Source organism: Coregonus clupeaformis, chromosome 24 (assembly GCF_020615455.1).
Source record: "Coregonus clupeaformis isolate EN_2021a chromosome 24, ASM2061545v1, whole genome shotgun sequence".
NCBI classification, from domain to species: domain Eukaryota; kingdom Metazoa; phylum Chordata; class Actinopteri; order Salmoniformes; family Salmonidae; genus Coregonus; species Coregonus clupeaformis.
In genome coordinates, this window is record NC_059215.1 from 1,772,179 (window position 1) to 1,778,178 (window position 6,000).

Genomic DNA, 6,000 nt, shown 5'->3' on the forward strand with positions numbered 1-6,000 from the left:
TTAGCAATGTCCTAAGTGAATTAGTCAGGATTACTCCTCTGTCCCCCTCTGTCTCTCTTTCCTTCTCTCTCTCTCTCCTTCATTCCCTCCTAGATCTCTCTCTGTTTTCTCTCTTCCTCTGTCTATCTCGCCCCCTCTTTTCCTCTTCCTTCTCTCTTGCAGTTTCTTTCCCTTTGTATGTCTCTCCTTATACATGTCTCTCAATCTCCTCCACCAATGGTCTCAATCATTCCTTTTCTCCCTGAAAAAAGCAAAGTATACCCTATAAAAAGAAGGAAGGACGCCCTTGATGATAATACTATATTGGAAAGACTTAACTAGAAACTGATTTAAACACACAGGCCATGGGTAAAACATATTTCAGCTAAATTCAAACTCTGCTATAGAGGACAATGAGTGACTCAGAGATGTCTTTACGTCCCCTTTATTTCTTTCCTTCCAATAATTGTTCAAAGAACAATCAAGGCTATCATCTGTGACATAAAGTATTGTCTATTGTCCCTCAGGTTCACACATAGAACATTTACTTCTTACCTTATGCCACCCCTCTCCTCGAACCCATCTATTCTCCCTCATCCCAGCCAGCCTCTTATCCTCCTTTGCCTCCCTCCACACCCCCACTACTCCACCTCACCCCCCTCTTCTGACAACTCAGTAATCCCTAGTTGACCTGGTTACATGCCATGCAATTTGACCACAAGTTGACATTTGTGTGAGTGTGTATACTTGTTTGTGAGTACAATATGTGTATGCAATGTGTATGCGATGTGTGTGTGTGTGTTTGTGTCAAAATAGATGGACACTGAGTTCACTGAGTTACTCTGCAGCAATGTTTCTATCTTTGCCCATAAGGCATCTTCATTCCAAATGTGTGTTGGAATCTAGACATGGCAAACAACGGATTCCGTAACATATTTTACAGTGTCTGAAGATGACTAGATTTCTCATTAGGTGACAAAGTAACAATTTGTTACTTTAAGCTTGGACAAATATGGACTCTAAAAATGAGTAACCTATTCATTTATAGAACAGAATAACTTCATTTTTCAGAGTGGAACAAAATTATATTTATCTAACAATGTTGCGAATGAATAACATAGGAGGGTGAACTGATGAAGTGTTAATTTGAACACAAACATAATACAGTATAGCATTTAAACGTAAAAGGGAAACTGGAGAGTTTTCCATAGCGCACTCAATACGCACACTACATACGCACTCAACTCGCTGGGTTAATCCCACTCTGCACCACTTTATCCCTCTGCCCTCCCTCTCTGTGGTCTGATTGGTTAATCCCTGCCTTCTCTGTCTGGGTCCTGATTGGTTAATCTCTCTCAGAGGGTGCAGTGCGGTTGTAATCTGCCTGTCATCAGCACAGAGTTTCAGACAGACAGACATGTTGCCAGTAATCCCTGAAAGGAACAGATGTGTGGGTAATGGAGGAAGGGATGGACAGCAGCACTCGGCAGACCTTGGGGAAGGTGAATATAGAGACACAGCATTCCCAATGTGGGTCGTGTTCATTCACCAAACAGACAGACACAGGGAGGGACTAGCTAGACTTGACCAATCACAAAGAAAATGTTTTGTTTTCCATTGCAAAGAGTTTTTAAATGTTGTCCATTGTGTGCCCTTCTCTCTGAAGTATACTTACAAACTCTAAACCCTTAACACATAAGACCTAAATCACCTAATCATGACCCCTTACAATATAGCATTTCCTTTCTCTTTAGGGAATAAGGAACACAAACACGTAACCACATCGGTTTAAACTGTTGAGTCCAATGACTATCCTAACTTCTCAATGATGGAGAATTTTGTCATTTAGCTCAGACGAGATGTATTGGTAAAAAATAAAGAGTGGGTAAAGTGATACATATATACTACATAAACCCGTATAAAACGGTAAAAAAAAAAATAATATTAAAACAATGGTCACCGACCCTGGTGATCATTGGAGAGCAACTGGACGTGGAGAGTTTAGCTCCAGCCCAACACAAAACTACTTAATTCAACTGAGCTTATCAAGATCTTGAGATGATTAGCTGCATCAGGGGTGTATTCATTCCACCGATGCTGTTGACAAACATTTCTTAAATGGAAGCAAATGGAATGAAACTGGGAGGGACATACCTGAATTTGTCCAAAAGAAACTCTCATTTTGCTCTGTTTGCTTCCGTTTGGTTCTTAAATGGTAAATGGTTTCCATAATGAATACACCCCAGGTGTTTTGGTGCTGTGTTGGCCGGAGCAAACCCCTGCACACCACTGTAGCTCTGCAGGACCAGGGTGATTTTCATTAGTATCAAGACGTTTTGCAACGGAAAATGAAGCCCTAGTGACTGAATACAAACCAAATGGCAATGCCAACTGTAGTGTAGGCCTACAATTGCTACACTTTAGTGTAGTCAGTGGCACATCTCCATCTAGGCTTATACATGACCATATGAGTAAAAATATATACACTGCTCAAAAAAATAAAGGGAACACTTAAACAACACTATGTAACTCCAAGTCAATCACACTTCTGTGAAATCAAACTGTCCACTTAGGAAGCAACACTGATTGACAATACATTTCACATGCTGTTGTGCAAATGGAATAGACAACAGGTGGAAATTATAGGCAATTAGCAAGACACCCCCAATAAAGGACTGGTTTTGCAGTTGGTGACCACAGACCACTTCTCAGTTCCTATGCTTCCTGGCTGATGTTTTGGTCACTTTTGAATGCTGGCGGTGCTTTCACTCTAGTGATAGCATGAGACGGAGTCTACAACCCACACAAGTGGCTCAGGTAGTGCAGCTCATCCAGGATGGCACATCAATGCGAGCTGTTGGAAGAAGGTTTGCTGTGTCTGTCAGCGTAGTGTCCAGAGCATGGAGGCGCTACCAGGAGACAGGCCAGTACATCAGGAGACGTGGAGGAGGCCGTAGGAGGGCAACAACCCAGCAGCAGGACTGCTACCTCCGCCTTTGTGCAAGGAGGAGCAGGAGGAGCACTGCCAGAGCCCTGCAAAATGACCTCCAGCAGGCCACAAATGTGCATGTGTCTGCTCAAACGGTCAGAAACAGACTCCATGAGGGTGGTATGAGGGCCCGACGTCCACAGGTGGGGGTTGCGCTTACAACCCAACACCGTGCAGGACGTTTGGCATTTGCCAGAGAACGCCAAGATTGGCAAATTCGCCACTGGCGCCCTGTGCTCTTCACAGATGAAAGCAGGTTCACACTGAGCGTGACAGACGTGACAGAGTCTGGAGACGCCGTGGAGAACGTTCTGCTGCCTGCAACATCCTCCAGCATGACCGGTTTGGCGGTGGGTCAGTCATGGTGTGGGGTGGCATTTCTTTGGGGGGCCGCACAGCCCTCCATGTGCTCGCCAGAGGTAGCCTGACTGCCATTAGGTACCGAGATGAGATCCTCAGACCCCTTGTGAGACCATATGCTGGTGCGGTTGGCCCTGGGTTCCTCCTAATGCAAGACAATGCTAGACCTCATGTGGCTGGAGTGTGTCAGCAGTTCCTGCAAGAGGAAGGCATTGATGCTATGGACTGGCCCGCCCGTTCCCCAGACCTGAATCCAATTGAGCACATCTGGGACATCATGTCTCGCTCCATCCACCAACGCCACGTTGCACCACAGACTGTCCAGGAGTTGGCGGATGCTTTAGTCCAGGTCTGGGAGGAGATCCCTCAGGAGACCATCCGCCACCTCATCAGGAGCATGGCCAGGCGTTGTAGGGAGGTCATACAGGCACGTGGAGGCCACACACACTACTGAGCCTCATTTTGACTTGTTTTAAGGACATTACATCAAAGTTGGATCAGCCTGTAGTGTGGTTTTCCACTTTAATTTTGAGGGTGACTCCAAATCCAGACCTCCATGGGTTGATCAATTTGATTTCCATTCATAATTTTTGTGTGATTTTGTTGTCAGCACATTCAACTATGTAAAGAAAAAAGTATTTAATAAGATTATTTCATTCATTCAGATCTAGGATGTGTTATTTTAGTGTTCCCTTTATTTTTTTGAGCAGTGTATATATAATCACCACGTTGAGTGGCAGATTTGAGAGAAATTTCACTAAGCAAGAAACTGAAGAAAAAAAAACCATTCCAAAACAGGGATACAATTTTAACTTGAGAAACACTAATTTTCATTTTCAACCGCACGTTTGGAAACTTTTGGCAACTATATGCCCTAATGAATATGACCCTACTAGTTTGTGAAACTGTAGTGCTGTACAAACTGTGGCGAATCTATTGCTGTTCAACTTCTCCCCCCTCTGGTCAGGCATTGTAACAGGAACTAGGAAAGAAAACAAGCCTGTCTACCTACGCACACAGATCTCTGATGATTTAACAAAAAATTAATACATTTACAACTTGGGAATCGCTGGCTTTCACTGTTATATAGCACATTTTCGACAATTTCTCTTGGAGTGGGCCACTAACAAAAGTGTAAGCAAGGAGCAAAGGATTCCAATGCATTTTCACATGCAAATAGCAATTGGTTTCTATAGTGCTTTATGAGTGACATTCCATGAGAGCAACATTACTTTTAAAAACATGATTTCAAGCTGTATGTCATTTGTTTGCCTGCAAAAACAAACATTTGAGTTCTAGCTCCTTAGTTTTTTGGTTACAACAGGGCAGGGATGGGCAACTGGCGGCCCGCACCCCTTTTGAAGGCACTCAGTCGGGGTCTCAACTTACTGTTGCAAGTTAGAATAATAAAATAAAGGTGCAATTTCAAAATGTGGTTGTGCATCAGCAGTTTCTCTTATGTCAGTCACTGATAGTCACTCAATTAGCCCATGTCAGCTAACATTTTTTAGATTGGTAAATTAGTCTAGCGGCCAGCTATCTAAATTGAGTAATCATGGTCGAATTATCGGCCGGGGGGCCCCATTGATTTTGTTAGTCAGTCTCACTCAGATATATTAAAAACTGCAAACCTTTCTCTCCACCTTATGGCAAAATGTGTAGAACCACAGGAAATTAGCTCTAAAACAGCTATTTCCTTTCCTCCCCATGGCAAAATTTGTAGAATTACATGATGCACATGTGGGTATACAGACACGCGAGCATACAGACACGCAAGCAACCGCGATCCCTCATGATGAGTTGATTTTTTGTGGACCCCACCCCATCAAAAGTGCCCATCCCTGCGATAGGGTAATCTAGTTCTCTGAGAACCTGAGCCCTAGGACCATACGTCAGGACTACCGGGCATGATGACACCTTGCTGTCCCCAGTCCGCCTGGCCTTGCTGCTATTCCAGTTTCAACTGTTCTGCCTGCGGTTACGAAACCCCTACCTGTCCCAGACCTGCTGTTTTCAACTCTTAATGATCGGCTATGAAAAGCCAACTGAGAGACCTGAGCCCTAGGACCATACGTCGGGACTACCGGCCGTGGTGACTCCTTGCTGTCCCCAGTCCGCCTGGCCTTGCTGCTATTCCAGTTTCAACTGTTCTGCCTGCGGTTATGGAACCCCTACCTGTCCCAGACCTGCTGTTTTCAACTCTTAATGATCGACTATGAAAAGCCAACTGAGATTTATTCCTGATTATTATTTGACCATGCTTGTCACTTATGAACATTTTTGAACATCTTGGCATGGTTCTGTTATAATCTTCACCCGGCACAGCCAGAAGAGGACTGGCCACCCCTCATAGCCTGGTTCCTCTCTAGGTTTCTTCCTAGGTTTTCGCCTTTCTAGGGAGTTTTTCCTAGCCACCGTGCTTCTACACCTGCATTACTAGCTGTTTGGGGTTTTAGGCTGGGTTTCTGTACAGCACTTCGAGATATTAGCTGATGTAAGAAGGGCTATATAAAATAAAATTGATTGATTGAGTTGCATTTATAAGTCATATTCTTTCAAATCAATGGAATTCTCCGGAATATTTCATCAATCAAAATCATACATCTCTTACAGACTACACACGCAACAAGTAAAGAGCGAAACATTTGTAGAAAAGGAAACTGACAAAGACA